The 17,941-nt window shown below is 35.7% G+C and overlaps 1 protein-coding gene across 1 annotated transcript in view; it reads left to right on the top strand.

Moving 5' to 3' along the window:
- The first annotated feature begins 2,833 nt into the window (after window positions 1-2,833).
- The window catches only part of CSRNP3 (cysteine and serine rich nuclear protein 3), a 189,567-nt gene continuing 174,459 nt past the window's right edge, over window positions 2,834-17,941 (top strand). The window contains exons 1-2 of the mRNA XM_054699810.1: window positions 2,834-2,887; window positions 17,394-17,564. The gene's annotated coding sequence lies outside the window, so the exon portion shown is untranslated. The remainder of the gene's footprint in view (window positions 2,888-17,393; window positions 17,565-17,941) is intronic.

Below are 17,941 nucleotides of genomic sequence, written 5' to 3' on the forward strand. Positions count from 1 at the left end.
CTCCCTGTCCTATAACACTAATGGCACACATTCACTGTCTTTACTTAAACATACCCTAAATGATGGCAATTTCGCAGTTACACCAACATCCCAGAACTACCCATGATTTCAACAGAGAACTTGATATTTCACACTGCAAAATTACAAAAGTCAAAGCATCCACATTGAATTTTTAACTTTACCTCTAAACCCCCTTTTTCCTTCATTTTTTTGCTATCATCTAATCAAAAGAAATTTTCTTAGCGTTTGTATCCAAGGAACACTTATATAGTTACTGACCAACAGCATAGTTGGCATAAAATTCACCCAGGAGAGCTTGCTAAAAGTGCTGAGTCACAACATTCCTCAAATGCTGATTCCTTAAGTGTGGAATGAGGCCCACAGATCTGCTTTTTAACAAGCTGCCCTGCAGCGATTCTGATGCAGATGGTCCTCAACCCCCACTTTAAGAAACGTTGCCCTACAGATTACCCCAGGTATCCTAGAAGTAGGGTCACAGAGACTTCCAAGTTTTAATATTTTCCACAGTAGACGGCTTAGGGTAGGAATAAGGATATTTAACTTTCTTCTTATCTCTAGCAGAGCCTCCCAAAGATACTCCAGAAAATCTCACACACCAAGTAAAATTTTGCTCGTGTACAGAAAGTCAATTTCAGGTCAAGTTACCAGTCCCCCACCCCCTAATATGATTGGCACTCTAGCCCCTTTCTGGATAGCTATTCCTGGAATACCAATGATTTTGCCCTCGTGCCAGTTAAGTCTTGGCGATAAAGAGCCACTTCCTTTTTTTTTTTAAAGACTTATTTATTAATGCATACAAGAACTGGGGTACAGGCCAGAGGTGATGGTGGTGATGAGAGGAGTCACCAGAGACAGAGTGGGGAACAGAACAAGCATACGGACTGAAATACACTGCTGAGGAGAGCAGCAGGCGAGCCAGGAGAGGTCTGCTTCCCCATATGGGTTGCTTCCTGGCCGGCTGGGTATTGAACTTATGCTGCAGAGGCTGCGGATTGCTTCATAGTGCTGTGCTTACCACCTTGTACCACCAGGGAGGTCAGCCACTTCCTTTCTTTTTTCTCCCTTGGCCTTATTTTCTTAAGGACAATGTACTGATTTAAGGGATTGAATGGCAAAGGTATGTAACAGGGTGGTCCCCAGGAAAGGGGGAGGTTCCCTGCCCCACCCAAGGGAGGGTGGAGCTGAGCAGGAAGAGGAGAAGCGGCAGAAGAGACGGAGGAAGGAAGCAGGATGGAGCAAGGAGACTTGGAGGAGGCGCATGGAGCCTAGAGACACGTGAAGAAACTGCGCTTGTCTTTTGGTCGTGGACGGGGTGACACAGATGTGGGTGAGACCCGTGGGGAGGTGACAATGGCAGCATTTATCTTGATGTTGATTTTGCTCTTTTCCTTCCGGGCTTGTCTGGTTGTTTGTGACCCATTTCTGTGGGTCCCCACTGGAAGATGCTTTAGACTTGTGGCAGGCTTTGGGGCCTTGTTCTGGGCCAATCCCATATGGATGGACTTTTACCCACGAGGGGATGGGTAACTTTGGGTGCTTCATTTAGAAACTAGACTTTTTGCCTTACCTGTGTTGTTTCCTAGTTTAATTATAGTTCCTTCCCATTAAAGTCTCATATGTTTTGTGTTGATGCGGCGGATGGCAGAACCCATTTAGAATAGGCAGGTTTGCGGGGCTTGGGCTGCCCCTCTCCCTGTCCTATAACAGGTAGACAATACATACCTTAAGGGTGTAGATAACATCCATGGTTTATGACTTTTCAAGGAAATTTTCAGACCACCTCTACCAGGGGAACCTCAGTTAATAGCACTCTCTACCATAAAGAGCTGTGACTTGAATTGTATTTTTAAAATTAAATATAAAATTTGTATATAATTTAAATTCCTTTGTTAGTCCCAACCTAACCTTCTAGCTGACAAATTTGCTTTGCTGCTGTGTACAATTTTAACTTGATGTATTTTTCAAGTATTCTTTAATACTATAGCTCCGTAGTTCAAAAGTAGAATTATTTTTTCCAGGGTTATTAAAATAAAGTTGGGGTTCAGTTAGTTACCTTGAAATGTGACAGCCAAGTGACTGATGCTTTTTAATCTTTAACAAGCCCCGTTATTCACACAGGCACATTGATGCTGGCATTTGAGAAATCGAAAGTAATGCTGGTAGCCACATAACTTTAAATTTTGAATATTTTAGTTGTCAAGGATTAAATATATTTTCAGACTGATTAGATGGAGACGGTGCCTGAGATTGAAATGCAAATTATGATATATCAGTGTAAAGGGGTCTAGATTTATTTTAAATACAACTTTTCATGAACTGAGTATGCCTACTGTTATTTTGTTGCTCAGTTTCAACCTATCTACATATCAAAATACACAATGAGGAGATTTTTTTTTTCACTACCCCACTGAAAAAAATCAGTGGGAGTAAAAACAAATGGCAATTTACCTAATTTTACATGAGTGTTTTGCTTTGTATATTTTGATTTCAGGTGGGTGAGGCATTGATTAACCCTATTTTCTTAAATCCAATGTAAGGCATTTTATCTCAATTGAGTGCACCTGCACACATTTCCACAGTTTGGACCTATTCCTTGAAACATCTTTCAGTCTTTTATCTCCCTATTCCCATCCTCTCTGTATTCCTTTTCCTTCCTCCCTTCCTCTTTCCCAGCTGCAAGGATTTGTCCTCTAAAAGAGTGGGGGTGGGAGGGAACAGGGATGGAAGCAGAGCAGGGAGCATGAGCCAGAGAATGCCAGGATCTGGCTTTTGTTATTGGTTGGCTGCAGCCTGATGGATAGATGAGGGAGGAGTGAACTCCTCAGTCTTCTCTGACGGAGCTGAAGTACAGAAACCATATTTACAGGTAAGAGCAAAAAAGAAAAAAATAATTTTTCTTCCAGAGACAATGATTTTCATTTCTCATTGAGACCATTGTAGGGTATGAAAATTATTCTGAAGGCATTTCCCAAAAGAACGTCCCTTTCATTACTTGAAGCTTTGCAATGAGCTGTTCTTTATCTGTGCAAAATTCTTAGCTGATGAAAACACCAGAGGCATGTCTAATCCTGGATAACTTTCTAAGCAGTGTTATTGAACAAAATTAATAGGTAAAATGAGTCATCGTGTGTGTCTTTTCTTGTTGTGATTCAAGCTTAAGTTAATGGGATCAAAGGAAGAATGAGGAAAGCTTGGTAAATTCCACAGGTACTGAGAAAATGGAGCTTTCTCTGAATATGCACTATAAAATTTCATGTCTTTTTAATATTTATATTCTACTGAATGGGTTAGGAAAATAATGTTTGCAGCTTGTAGCCTCCTTTTGCTCTAATTTAAATGATGATTTATGTGCATTTGCTTCCTTATATTTAATGTAGTCTTGATAAATCTTGTGGGATTGAACAGTTCTATCATTTTGTAGGTTGTACGTTTTACTGATTAAGTAACTGCATTTGTGGTGTATCCACTTGCATAGGTACATTTTCATTTTAAATGCTCAGTAACCTATTTGTGAAGGATTAAAAATACTGTAAAAATTACATCTAAAAGATTACATCTAAAAGGCAAGTTTCACTGGTAATCTCATTTTTTAATCAAATATATCTAGATAAGTATTCCCTCACAGCTCTTACCGTGTTGATAATATCCTCAGACCAGTAATTTTTCAACAGCTTAAAAGTTACATTTTACTTTACCAGAAGCTTATATTTCTTTATGTTTCTTTTATTTTTCTTTAAGGTAAAATAGGGGAGTTTAAATATGGAGACTAAATGACACTCATAATAAAAACATACACAAAATAATTTTACTCCAAGTTATTTAAGTATAAAGTTATTTTTATTAATAAATACAGATCAATTAAAGTGGGGGAAGTTTTATTTTTTTTAAAGATTTGCTTATGCGTACAAGAACTGGGGTCAGAAGTATGTGGGGTGAGAGGAGTCACCAGAGACAGTGGGGAACAGAACATGCAGATTGACTGAAATACACTGCTGAGAGGAGCAGTGGGCAAGTCAGGAGAGGTCTGCTGTGCAATGTGGGTTGCTCCCTGGCTGGGGATTGAACTCATGCTGCAGTGGCTATGGATAGCTTCATAGGTTGCTAGCTTCATAGGTTGCATCTTAACCCCTATGCCACCAGGGAGGCTGGGGATGGGAGGATCTTTATTAACAGGAATTTTAGGAAAGTTTATTACTTATATGGGCTCATCAGCAATCAATGAATACTTGTTGGTTATAATAATGATTTGTTCATATATTTTCTGTTGAATGAATCACAGACTAATAGGAATGAATATAATTGCTAGGGTTTTTTTTTTGTCTGAAAAATGGATTTTGCCTTTGAATATGAGGTAAAAACAATGTGTTTCAAAATTTAAAAAATGGATTAAAAACTACTGAATATTGGGGCAAAGATATAAATGAAAGGATAACTAGTTAAAATTTCCTCAATGTACTAGATATAACAAATAACATGTTTCTAAAAGTGTGTCATATTCATATTGACCCACTCAAATACTCTTACATAGTTTGTTTTAAAACATTTCCGGATTTCAAACATCATTATATGATACTGAAATTTGCCATGCTTTGAATTATTGATAGATTCTTCTATGTTGGTTTTTCAAAGAAAATGATGGCTAAAGTTAATTCATCGTTGTATTGGAATTTAAGGTGCTGTGTGTGTGTGTGTGTATAAATATATGTCTATGATCAGATGTTCACCTTTTGAAATGTGTTAGAGGAAATGAATCAAGGCAGTTATATTTTTTGGAAATTATAAATTCCTAGTAAAGCTACCTCCAGGAATGAAGGGGAATTGATGAAAATTAGAGAGCAGAGTTCCACATGGTTTTAAATTATTCTGTTTCCTTGGAAACCAGCTGCTGCAGATGCATTTTGCTTGCTTTGGCTAAAAATATCATCCTTTTAATAATCGCTAAGGGAAAGGTTTTGAATAAAACCAGAGTATATTGTTGCTGCTTTTTATAATTTCCTTAATGGTTCACATATTTTGGATGAAAAGTAGATAAACCCTTTCTCAATCAGCATTTCCTGATCCACTATCATCCACTGGCAGACGTCTGCAAGAGACGTCTCCATGAGATAACTATGGTAGTTTTTACTGCAGAGACTACAGAAAAAAGTGTGTGTGTGTGTGTGTGTGTGTGTGTGTGTGTGAAGGCAAAAGAAAGAAAAAAACATGAAAGAAAACAGTTAAGAGGTTCCTGTCCAAGTGAAGAATGAAACAAGGCAAATGAAAACCACGTAAGACTGCTCTGTGAGAAATGGTAGAGCGGGGCCATTTGTTTTTCATTTGGTGCAAACATTTTAAAGATTCAAATATAAAGATTCAAATATAGATTTTCAATATATCCATTCTATTTACAACTTTCTTGTCTTTTGCACGATGCATTCCTTCCTTTTTCTCCTTTTGTTTGCAGTGGATGGTAATATATCTAAAAGACAATAAATTAAAAAACCTTTTAAATATATCAGTTATTTTAATAACAAAAAGCCCCTTTGAGCCACATGTTTAGACTATGGATTGTGAGGATGAAATTAACATGTGACAAGTAAAGTACATATTAGATTAAGAATTTTTAAAACTTAATGTTCAGACCATATATCACGAATGCAGTCAATTCCTTACCTTTGTAATCTTTCTAATATAATGTACTTGAAATTTAATAGGAATTATTGTAAGTCAACATATAATACTTTTATTTGAAACTTTTGCTTTCTTGGGATAAAAAATCCCAAGAAAAAATTATATATGATTTTTATAAGATATAACTCACAATCATCATTTTACCCTATTCAATTTCTTAAATTAAAATATTTTCCCTATAACATTTTTTTCTCTCAGCTAAATATTGAGAGGGAAAGTTATCATAAAACTGTACATCTTTCCCATTTTATTGTGATGCAGGTGAGACTCCTAATTATGTTTTACCATTTAAATGTTTTTGATATACAATGATTTTCACTACACTAAGTTGAGTCTACTAGATTTACTGTTAGCAATGTAGTAAAGTACATGTTTAAACCATGTTTTAAGATTTAATATCTGAAAAATACATTATTTAAAATGAAATTAATTTGGTATGTCAGTATGTTATTTTTCAAAAAGAGTTAGGATAATGGGATGCATTTAGGTTTTTTCAATTAATGTGAGAAAACATTTAGTGGTGGCACTATCAGCATAAACACAGATGAGAGTAAAGGGCAAGCTAACAACAAATTAGATGCACTAATAAGTGGATTATGCGTCATGTGTAAATAACCTATATTTTAGGCACAATAAAAATTGTTGAGTATATTTCAAGGTCCTGAAAACAATATATTGTATAGCTTGACTCTGAACTACAGATAATCTTTAAATACAGTTAGTAGTGTCTATTTACTGCTTCATATGTCTTTATTTGCTCAAAGTAACTTAACAGATTCATAGGTGAGTTTGCATGAGTCTTGAATCTCATAAAATATATTCAGGAAAATGAATTAGTTATAAATTCCCCTAATATATAGATGGGCGATTTTATATCTATAATGGAAATATGCTAGGTTTGCTTGTAACTCCTCATTACTGGAATTGGAAGACTAGAATTTATAAGAAACAGAAATGACACCAAAGTAAGAAAGCTTGAGTCAGGTTTCACAGTGTTCAAAGTATGTTACTGATTTAAGATAGTTCAACTAATGAAAAATATCATTAACATTTGTATGGTGGTAGACCATAACTCAAAATGTTATTAATTAGAACATTTTTTGAGTTAATATATATTTATTAAACCTGATCGTTTGATATAGGGCTAACATAGAAGGGGAATTATTCCAAAGCAGTGTTATTACTCTTGAATTACCATTTTGTAAATTAAGGAATAAGGAATAGATTTGATTATTGAGTGAATGATCACATCTGAATGTTTCATAAATTTTAAAAACTCAGTTGGGCAGATTATTTGATTTCTCAGTCAATTGTTTAATTCACAGTAGGAATAATGGACTAAATACTTTGATTTGAAAGTTGTTGAATGCATATATGCTGAGAAAATAGATTCAAAATAACTTCTCAAGAATTTACTTCAATATTATGATGACCTTGATAAATATCAAAACAAATTTTAAATATCACAATTTAAAACTACTTGATATGGGATCAAATTTTTTATTCATTTATTCATTTTAGTCTCAGTCAAAAAGTGAGATTGTAACCATATTATTTATTTCTAGAAAGTGTTCATAATTTAATCAGATGAAGAGTTTAGAATATTATCTTCCAATACTACAACATAGGGTGGCATACACATTTCTATACTTCTCATGACTCATGATTCATAAGATTATTATTTTAAACAAAAATGGCCAACCACCATATAAAGTAGTTCTTAAGTAAATTTTAATATCTTTAAATAGTGTTGACTATCAAGTCCTTTGGCAAATATACTCTTAATATTCATATATTACATTTGGAAATTTGAGTCTTTCATTACCTTCAAAGCATTGGAGTATCCTGTAAAAATAATTCCTTCCTGGATTGCTCATTTACTTGAAGAAACTAAGGCCTAGGAAGGGATTTTCACAATATCTTATTAGAAAACTGAGCATTTGCTTGTGTAAAATAACAACAGCCAGACACTAAGTGTTTGTATTGAATGTGGGGTACAGTGTATTAAATATTAGATGAAAGAAAAGCAGAGTGTAGGAGGATTTTGGAAGAAGGTGAAAAAGCATGACATGGCCAGATGGTTCCCAATACACAACAACATGGTAATTTTAGAATTGCACAGAATTCTCCACTAGTCAGCTCTGCCCTTTATATCCCATGAACCCAGTCGCTTTTATTTACTGTAACAGTCTCCATGACTTCATGCATTTGCTGTCAGTCTCAAAAATGCATTTTGTTTTCTACTAAGTTTTAATACAGATAGTTGCTGTCATATTGTGGATATATCACAATATATTTAATAAATGAAAAATATGAATTCCTAAACAGGACTCCTGAATGTATTTATGAAGATTTTGATTTCCTTTTTTATCCCCCAGTTAAGTTAGCCACAGAAAATCATTTTTTTTGTCATCAATCCTTGTCTAGATAATACTGGTTGTGATGCTGTCAGAATATTCTGGGAAAATATTTTTAAGAGTCATAAAAAATTCTTATTTCTCAAATTCCTTTCTTGTAGTTCATAAAACTCATATTTAAAAATTTAGTTTTTCTCCCACTGCGTTGTTTTGTCTGAATCAGTAAAGGGTTCTAAGTGGACCCTCCCTTGTTGACCACTGAAGTCCCGTAGAACTGAGTGTCAAATGGGAAATTGAGATTGGACACTCCATGAAAAGCTTCTATGGTCAGAAATCTTTACATAACTTATGGACAAGGCCAACGAGAACAACCTCAACCTCAGGGTTACCCTCAAGCCTACATGTGCTTCCTGTCATGGCTTCTTGGTGTAGTCAGTATAGCACTTCTTTGACTTCCTAATAGTCTATTATCCCACTCTCTTGATTATAATTCTTGGTGTCTCAGGGTTTCCTTGGTCTTTGTATCAACACCACCTAATAACTTAATGCCTGATATATATTATGTGCCCCAAAATTATTTTGGCTGATTGGATGAGGAAGTGGGTAATATGGTCAAAGAAACATCTTTAACCCTTTCTTGTACCCTATCAATGCCTGACCCTTAACTACATTCTCTTCTTTTCAGATGCTTCTTTGTTAATGCTCTTCCATATAACAACATCCCTGTCACATAAATGTGACAAATAATACAAAATTTTGTACTGCAGATTTTTTATTGTATAAATTTCATTTGACTTCTACTTTAACAGGGGATTTCATCTCTACATAATTTCCATTGCATGATTACCTCTACTATGCTGTTTCATTATGCTACTATTCCATTTCTCAAAGAGAGAGAGACATTATATTAAATTAATGATTTAATTATAAATTCATGTAATTATATTAACATACACTATAAATGTTAAATAATGCTTGTGTAAGAATGTGGTAATACAAATTTTACCAATCTCTGGTGCTGTCATATATACACTCTTCTTTATTGAATCCCCGCTCTCTCCAATTAAAATTGTTCAACAACATTTGATTCAAGTTAAGATTATTCTGCAATATTTTTTTCCTGTTCTGGGCCCACTTTCTGCCATTTATATTGTATTCTGGTGAACAATTCAAAGTCATAATGGTTGACAAATGACAATCCTGAATCAAAGATTCATGCTGAGAGTTAATATACCCATTTTACAAGTATTTAATATGTCTCAAGGTAAAGGTATAAAGATTATGTGTGACTAGCAAAAGTCTTTTGATATAAATATAACCACCATCAGGTATAACTAACCAAAAATAACAATCATGCCGTGCCCTGATGTCTGGGATTTGGAGTAGAAAGAATGATTGCTAATATACCATAAGTATGCTCACTTATCTTGTCTTAGGACTGTATTGTGGTATAGTGTCCTTAAGTGGATGATTCAGTCAGCCAGGCAGTATGCATATTTCTAGAAATACCTTCTCTGAGCTAGTGGGGTATTGTATTTTGACCTGTCTGTTAATTAGGTAGTACAGCAAAATAGTGGATGGAATTCATACCATTTGCAGTCAGTGGTCAGCCCCCAGACTTACCATCTTATTGCCTGTATAAACTTACTCAAGTCTCTGAACCTATTTTCCCTTTCTGTAAAATTCAATTATCAGCCTGGATGATATTGTGAAGATCAATAGATGTATGTAGATTATTTTTCACCACAGAATTTAGGAGTCTGTGTAAGGGATTGCATACAATCTTAGTTGTTATTGCTAGTCATACTTTTCTGTTTGTAAATTAAGAATGGGAGGAACACAATAATCCCCAGTGTTTCTGACGGCTCCCTAAAGCATTATTCCTCACTAGGGGATTTAAAAATAACCATGGCACCTCCTTGGTGGTGCAAGGGGTAAGAGGCAACCTATGAAGCTAGCTGCAGCCAATGCAGTACAAGTTCAATCCCTGGCCAAGGAGCTACCCTCATGGCACAGCAGACCTCTCCTGTCTTGCCTGCTGCTCCCCTCAGCAGTGTATTTCAGTCAGTCTGCCTCTTCTGTTCCCCACTCTGTCTCTGGTGAATCCTCTCACCCCCCACAACTCTTGCCTGTACCCCAGTTCCTGTATGTATAAATAAATCTTTAAAAAAAAAAAAATGAACTCCCTTTTGAATGGCTGTTTTTTATTTTCTCCCATAGTTACTACAATTAAATCATTGGGCATATGCCTATTCGTCCAAATTAGTATTGTATGAGACAGTGGAGTTATGGAACAAATCCTAGAATTCTTAAAGAATGACAGTGGTAGGATCTTAAAATATCAAACTGGTGAAGACTTTTCCAAATTTGAACCTAAGTGGACTTTATTTCTTTTCCTTTTCTCCTCAATAAACTTTTTCTTTCTCTAAACAACAAAAAAACCAAATTTGAACCTAAATTCTGAGGTATGTTATTTGAATATTTCATAAAAAAATATTGTATGGTTAATTAAATTTGGGAAAATTTGGACAAAATTCAAAAATACCCATTCTGCGGAACCTTTATTATGCTAATACAATAAAACTCTCTTAAAAGGTATATAGTGTTACACATTTTCAAGATTGATTTCATCATAGATCTTCCAACACAAAATCGTTTATTGAAATCTTGTGGATTTCACTGGTATATGTTACATTAATGATCTTTAAAATAGATGTATATCTATTACCACTTGAAGAATCTAACTTTCAGGCTAAAATATGATCTATATTTTATAATTCTTAAATATAATTCATAAGTATATAATTCTTAAAAATAAAGTCTCAAATAATTCTTAAATATATGGATACAATATTTCCAATATAAAAACATTTTCATAATTATTTAACTACATATTCATTCTTTATAGAACAATGTTCAAATTTTCCTTTTTTTCATGTATTTTTAAAATCTCAAAAGCAACATATGTACTTATGTTTAAAATGTTTGCTGTCACAAAGACAGCTTACATTCAAAATACATTTTACTTACATCTCTAGCTTTGTGTTGCTCAGTGATAAAATGGAATAATATTTAATTATAAATGTAAATGAGATGACATTCTTAGAATTTGGTTTCTAGCACCAAGTGATGATTCAGCAGTGTTATTATGATCTATTTACAGAAAAAAAGTAATTTAATTTAAGCAAGAAAAATATGTAGAACATGATGGACAGTCTGAAGGAATACAAAGAATTCTCATTTAAACTATGAAGACACTTAAATAGAGGGTTCACTTATATCTTCTGTGAAGATAATATGGAAGATCCAAAAATCACAAACCAAAATACTGTTTTTTTAGCAATAATGAAAATATCTCTAAATACAATATTTATGCATGCTTTACTATGAAAAAGAATGCTTAGTACTTTATTTTTTTTTTGTGGGCCCCTCACAGGCGGCCGGGGAACGAATCGACACTGCAGAGCCTCGCAGCCCAGCGCACAACCAATGCGCCACCAGGGGAGGCTCGCTTAGACCCACGTGCACATATACATACATATACACACAAACAAATCTTTTTCGCTCTAGATTTAAAGGGCTCATGTGTCTAGATCAGGTATACTAACTAGGTCTGTAATCCATCAGGTTATTGATTTAGAATCTTAATTACATAATACAAAATACCTTTGTCATATCATAAAAACATAATCATAAATTAATATCTTATGATATTTGCAGTCCAAAGTGTGCACTCTAGTTGGCAGGGAGTTTTCTTTGCCACCTTCGATCCTGCCTAATACATATGTTTGTCACTTTAGAATCCTACTAGAGTAGTGCCTGACATATAGTAAGCACATCGTGCTAGCTCTTACTCTCTTTTTCAAAAAAAGACTTATTTTTATTTATTTTGCATACAAGAACTGGGTTGTAGGCCAGAAGTGTGGGGAGAGGGGGTGAGAGGATTTGCCAGAGACAGTGTGGGGAGCAGAACAGGCAGATCTACTGAAATACACTGCTGAGGGGAACAGAAGGTGAGGCAGGGGAGGTCTGCTCACCATATGGGTTAGCTCCCTGGCAAGTGCTGCAGTGCAAGTGCTGCAGTGGTTGCTGATAACTTGATAGTGCTGAGACTTTAACCCCTGCGCCACCAGGGAGGCCTTATTTTTGTTGAATATCTGAATAATGAAAAATTCACAGTTTTTAAAAATATCAATGCCTCAGTAATGACAAGGCAAAAATATCAATGCCTCAGTGAAAGCAAAGGTAGGATGAAATAATATAACATTGCACCACTAAAGACAAAGATTGGTAAAACTTTTCTACCAGGTGGTTTGGCAATGTGTACTAAAATCCAGCAATTTTACATCCAGGAATTCATCCTGAAGATATAATCAGAGTTATGTACAAAAATATGTGAAATAAAATGGTAATTATGCTATGATTTATAATAATTAATAGAAACCAAGTATTTCCTTTATAAAGTTTTGTTTAAATATTATGGCATAACTATTCAATGAAATAATCTGTAGACTTAAACACAAAAATAAACATCAAATAAAACAACAAAACACATGGTTTTGAAAATTAACAGTGAGGGGACATGCTCATAATTTAAGTGGAGAAATTATAGGTTACAAAATTGCATGTGCAGAGTTAAATTTTGTATTCTTTCCTGATCTTTTGGCAAAACATTGTCATTTGACAAGGGGGCAACCTACCCTGACCAGACTTTCAGGTTGCTGTTGGTAAAACCAGACTTCTGAAGTCCATTTATGGAGTGTCAGCATACTTCTTGGAGTTTGAGGTAGGCTTTTGGCAAAACATGGTTACTCCATAAAGGAGAGAACATATCCTGATACCGTTCATGCCAGTTCATCAAAATAAGGGCATCTTCGGGGGGCGGGAGGGGAGGGATTGGGGTCAGAATGGGGGGTTGCAATTGTATGGGGAATATAAAAATAAAATTTATTATAAAAAAATAAAAAATAAAAAATAAAAAAAAAAGAAGAATGACGGGAATAAATTCTATAGGCACTAGAAAAAAAAAAAATAAGGGCATCTTCAATAGAAAGACTTTGTATCATGTCCCCTAGTTTTCTGTGCTATTCATTCAATGTCTTAAAGTGCAATGGAGCAGTCTGGTCACTCACTCCTGGCTTATAGCTCCCTTTTATATCAAACTAGCTAAATTATACATTCCATCAAGCTTTTAGAGTTTAGCTTTTGTTTCATTTTAGCTGTAAAGCTATATTTGGAATACATAGTATGGGGCCAATGGAGGTGTAGAAGCTAAAACTTAAGAAAGAAAATACCTGCAGTGTATATTCTAGCACTATGAGACAGTTACCATTAACTCCATTTTTCAGATGAGAAAACATTGGTTTAGGAAATTAAGTAATTTGACAAATAAATTCTATTTAGGAAATTAGAAACCAGATTTTCAAGCAACTGCCCTCACCCTTTGCATTCTACCAGCAATTCCTGGAACTCTGAATTCATTTTTAAAAATCTTACCAGGGAATGTCAATGATTAGCCTCATCTAAATCCTGTAACATTAATATTACCACTTCCCTATACCTGAAGGCAAAGTAGTGGTAACAGTGCAGATTGATTTCTTTTCTCCTAAACTTTCTAGCTCTAGCTGCTTGGATCTTAAATTTCAAATTAACACTTGTGTTTTCAGTTGGGGGATCCAGATATTACCACATGTTCAGATTAAACTAATTCTTTCTATTTCCCTCTCAATCAAAGAGAGAGGTACCAAATTCCATGATGATTGTAACTAGCACTTTTTTCTACAGAATCTACACTCAGTCTGTTTTTTCTGTTTCTTGCTCTTCTGTGTTTAAATTCTTGATAAAAATCATTACCCAAATCTCTTGAGTCACCAAAATTCTAATTTCTCCTTTGAGGATTTCCCTCCATTCTTCTCAGTCTTTCACCATATCCTATTTTCCCCTCTATATTCCCAAAACTAATTTACTTCCACCTTATTTACCCTATTATGCAGCAATCTCTAGCCTAAACAATCTGTTCACATTTTTGTTCTAGTTTTTGTCAATTGATTTCTGGTAATCAACTCCATGGTTATATCACAGAGCTATAAGAAGTGTCTTTGCCATGAGGAGGAAAAGGAATACATATATGGTTGTGGAAGGTGTCAGGACACAGAGGAAGTCACCTCATTCTCCTCTGAGTTCTTCTAGTCTGGCAAGAAACCAAGCAAGCATCAGACAGATTGATAAGAGAAAAAAACACATAGAGAAGTTTAATATAACATGTGTATCTCCTGTATATGTGGAAAAGACCCAGCATGATTAACTCCTCACTGGGTTTATTTTTTTAAAGATTTATTTATGCCTACAAGAACTGGGGTATAGGACCGAGGTGTGGGGGATGAGAGGATTCACCAGAGACAGAGTGGGGAACAGAACAGGCAGATTGACTAAAGTACACTGCTAAGGGGAGCAGCGGGCAAGTCAGGAGAGGTCTGCTGCACCATGTGGGTAGCTCCCTGTCCAGGGATCGAACTCATGCTGCATTGTCTTCAGATAGCTTCATAGGTTGCCTCTTAACCCCTTGAACCACCAGGGAGACCCCCCCTCCACTGGCTTTAAGTGCCATTTTAAATAGCTCGAACAAGAGGGAAGTCAGAAGGTCAGGTTTATTTACTTGCTGGGAGTTGTAGTCCTGGGCTCCTGGGATAGCATCAGTGTGGAAATGGGTGTGGAGTCTGTAAAGGTGGCATTCCATGGCTCCGTTTGCTTCTTACTGTTCCTCTACCATCACCTTCTCCATTTCTTCATGCCACTTTCTCACTGTGACATTAACTCACTTAGCAAATAAAAATAGAATGTTCTCTATGAGCCAAACTTGTCATCACTATACTGTTAAACTACTTATTTTCCTCAATAGCATTTATCTCCATATGATATAAAGTATATTTAACTTGCTTATCTTTTTTTTAAAGATAGATTTATTTATTTATTTATTTATTTATTTATTTATTTATTTACAAGCACTGGGTACAGTCAGAAGCGCGGAAGGGTGAGAAAATTCACCAGAGCCAGAGCAGGGAACAGAACAGGCAGACTGATGAAATACACTGCTGAGGGGAGCAGCGGGCACGGCAGGAGAGGTCTGCGTGACATGTGGGAACCTCGCCTGGCGGCCGGGGATCGAACTGGCTCTGCAGAGGCTGCTTCACAGCCCAGTGCTCAACCGCTGCACCACCAGGGGAGGCCTTAATTTGCTTATCTTATTATTGTTTACCCTTTCCCCCAACAACACTCAGTAGAAAGTCAGCACTATTAGATGAAAGAATTTTTTTTCTCTGTTGTTACTTTATTTTTCTCCGGCATCTAAAATAGTCACCAGCAAGTAGAAACTCAGTAGATGTTCACTGAATAAATAATACATGGCCTCTAAATAAAGGGTAGACAAACAAACCTCTTTTCCATAGAATGGCATAATTGCCTGAATAAGAATGCTTGCATTTCTTTTCAGAACAAGCTGAACTGAGATATACTGAAAGAATAAGTCAATTGATGTTCAGGTTCAAGGCTTTTAAGATATAATGAGGTAGCAACAGGCCTGTCAGAAAGCAAAGCCATGTGCCAACTGAGGAAATAAGGAAGCTGAAAATACAGACACATTGGAAGCCAGTCAGGCGCCAGACTGAAGCAAATATTCCTGAGGAAGGATAGCTACCCAAATTGAGAGAAAACTTGAGGTCAGTGAGAGATGCAAAGATGGATGGTCAGGCTTAAGGTTGTTATTTTTTTTTTAACAAAATTACACTGGTTAAACTTGTTCCTCACTGCTCAGGAGGATGCTAGGACTGCCATACTGACATTTGCTAACTTAAAATGTCACCTCTCCTTGGGTGCATATATTGAGCCAAGTGTCTTCTGTCAAATAAGTTTGTGCCCCCAACTGATGTATTGAGCAAAGCCATTTCAGGTATTGTCTTTGGCTCATGAGGAAGGGAATATTTTGATTCTCTGCTGTTAACCCCTCTGAGTCACACATCACATGTCTGAACCATTCTTTGTCTGCCATATAGTGCCATTCCCAGCTGGATTGTAAATTGCAAGGTAATCTGAAAAATGCATCCTTGATTTTATAAGTAAAATTAATAAGGAAAGATTGGGGAATATGAAGTCTACTGGGTACTGGTGTAAAGTACCCTCTGGAATATGAGTAGACAATTGTTCGGATTTTATAATAGCCTGAATTGGGGAAGCATGGAGACAAACTGTCCTGGACCTGAGCGGTGACTTCCCTTATGTCTGAACATGCATTTCTAATCCTAGTTTACCACTGTTCATTCTATTTACTGTCTCTTTGATTTTGAGCCCATTTATTATCATGCTCATGCTATCATTTTTCTTAGGATGGGAAGCTATTTCTTGATTTTTGTTACAAATAACAGTAGGCAAGAGAGTAGACCAAGATGACCTTGTGATTGGATTACATCTGACCCTCTTGATACATTGAGCTTACCTGACACTTTAGGAATTTGTGTTTACCACTGCTGATCACTGAATGGTTACTCTATAGTTATGAACAGATTGATATTCTCAAAGGTGAATGACTTATTTAAATTGATATTAACAAATTTTTAAAATTACAGCAGGCTGATCTCTGACTGCCTTTCACTGACCATGTTGATACAGAGACTGAAGATACTTAAAGTAATATTTTATCCAGGAAAAGATTTAAGGATGTGGCTTTCCCCTGTATAAAATCTATTCAGCCAAACTCTTTGTCATAGGATTCAAGTATTCCCTGTAGCTCTGCTGAATTGACTGGAAACATGATAAGGCATCTAAATTCTGCAGGTATAGCCATTCCTAGCAACCAATTTGATTTTTGATGGACAAAGAGCCCCTGGAAAGTAGATGCCTTTGTACCTGAGAAAAAAGAAATCCCAAGCAAGCTAGACATGCCCTAATCAGTATGCTCTGGGTATGACAGCATGCAAGTGAGTGATCTATTTCTTTCTGAACTCTGGCTCTGTCAGTGACAGGACATGATTTACTAGAACAAATCAAATAAATGTATTTGACTCCTGTTTTGATGTTACAAAACACTGAACCATATTTCCTTATGTAGTCCTCTTATTCTGTATTCTTAATTTTAACTTTCTTTTAAGATAATATTTTCAGAATGAGAATGCAAATAACAACGAGTCAGGGCAGAATTATTTTCAGTGCTTTAAAACATTATGAAAAGAATAATTTCTACAAAGGCATGATAATGTGGTAAATGTTACAGCCATCCCAAATGATTTGGAGACCTTGACTATGCAATCAGTGGTGAAATATTTCAATGCTCTCTTGTTCCCGTTCCTGTTGCAGATACATGTGACAGCGCTGCAGAGATGAGTGGAATTTTAAAAGGGAAGTTTGAAGAAATTGACAGCTCCTCACCTTGCTGCTCTGTGCAGGAATCAGATGATGAAGTTTTTAGCTGTGACAGTGCTGACAGTGTTGATAGTGTCAATCCGTCCACTTCTAATCATTTCACTGGTAAGTATCTGAAGCTGTATTTCAGGTTGTACTTTAAATTGTGTTGTCTGGTTGATTCTTGGAGTTCTTAATCTTTATCCACTGATATATCTGCTCCCTAGTTTTTTATCATATCAGGTTTATTGGCAAAGCATGGTATCATTTTGTTTAATTAAGTCTCAGTAGCATACCCCTATTCACCTATATGGAATGAGAGTGAGAATGAGAGACAGGAACAAGTCCAATTGAAGGGGAGCATATAGCAATTGAAAATTTTTTCACACGTGTTCAGTTTTCTGAAGTAGAACCCTTTTTTCACAATCTAATCAATGGAGCTATTTAATTTACACTTGTATATTGGTCATTAAGTTGTGGAATATTTGCAGTGCTGAGTATAG

The sequence above is a fragment of the Talpa occidentalis genome, unplaced genomic scaffold (genome assembly GCF_014898055.3).
Source record: "Talpa occidentalis isolate TD23 unplaced genomic scaffold, MPIMG_talOcc4v2.1 talOcc4.3, whole genome shotgun sequence".
NCBI classification, from domain to species: Eukaryota; Metazoa; Chordata; class Mammalia; order Eulipotyphla; family Talpidae; genus Talpa; species Talpa occidentalis.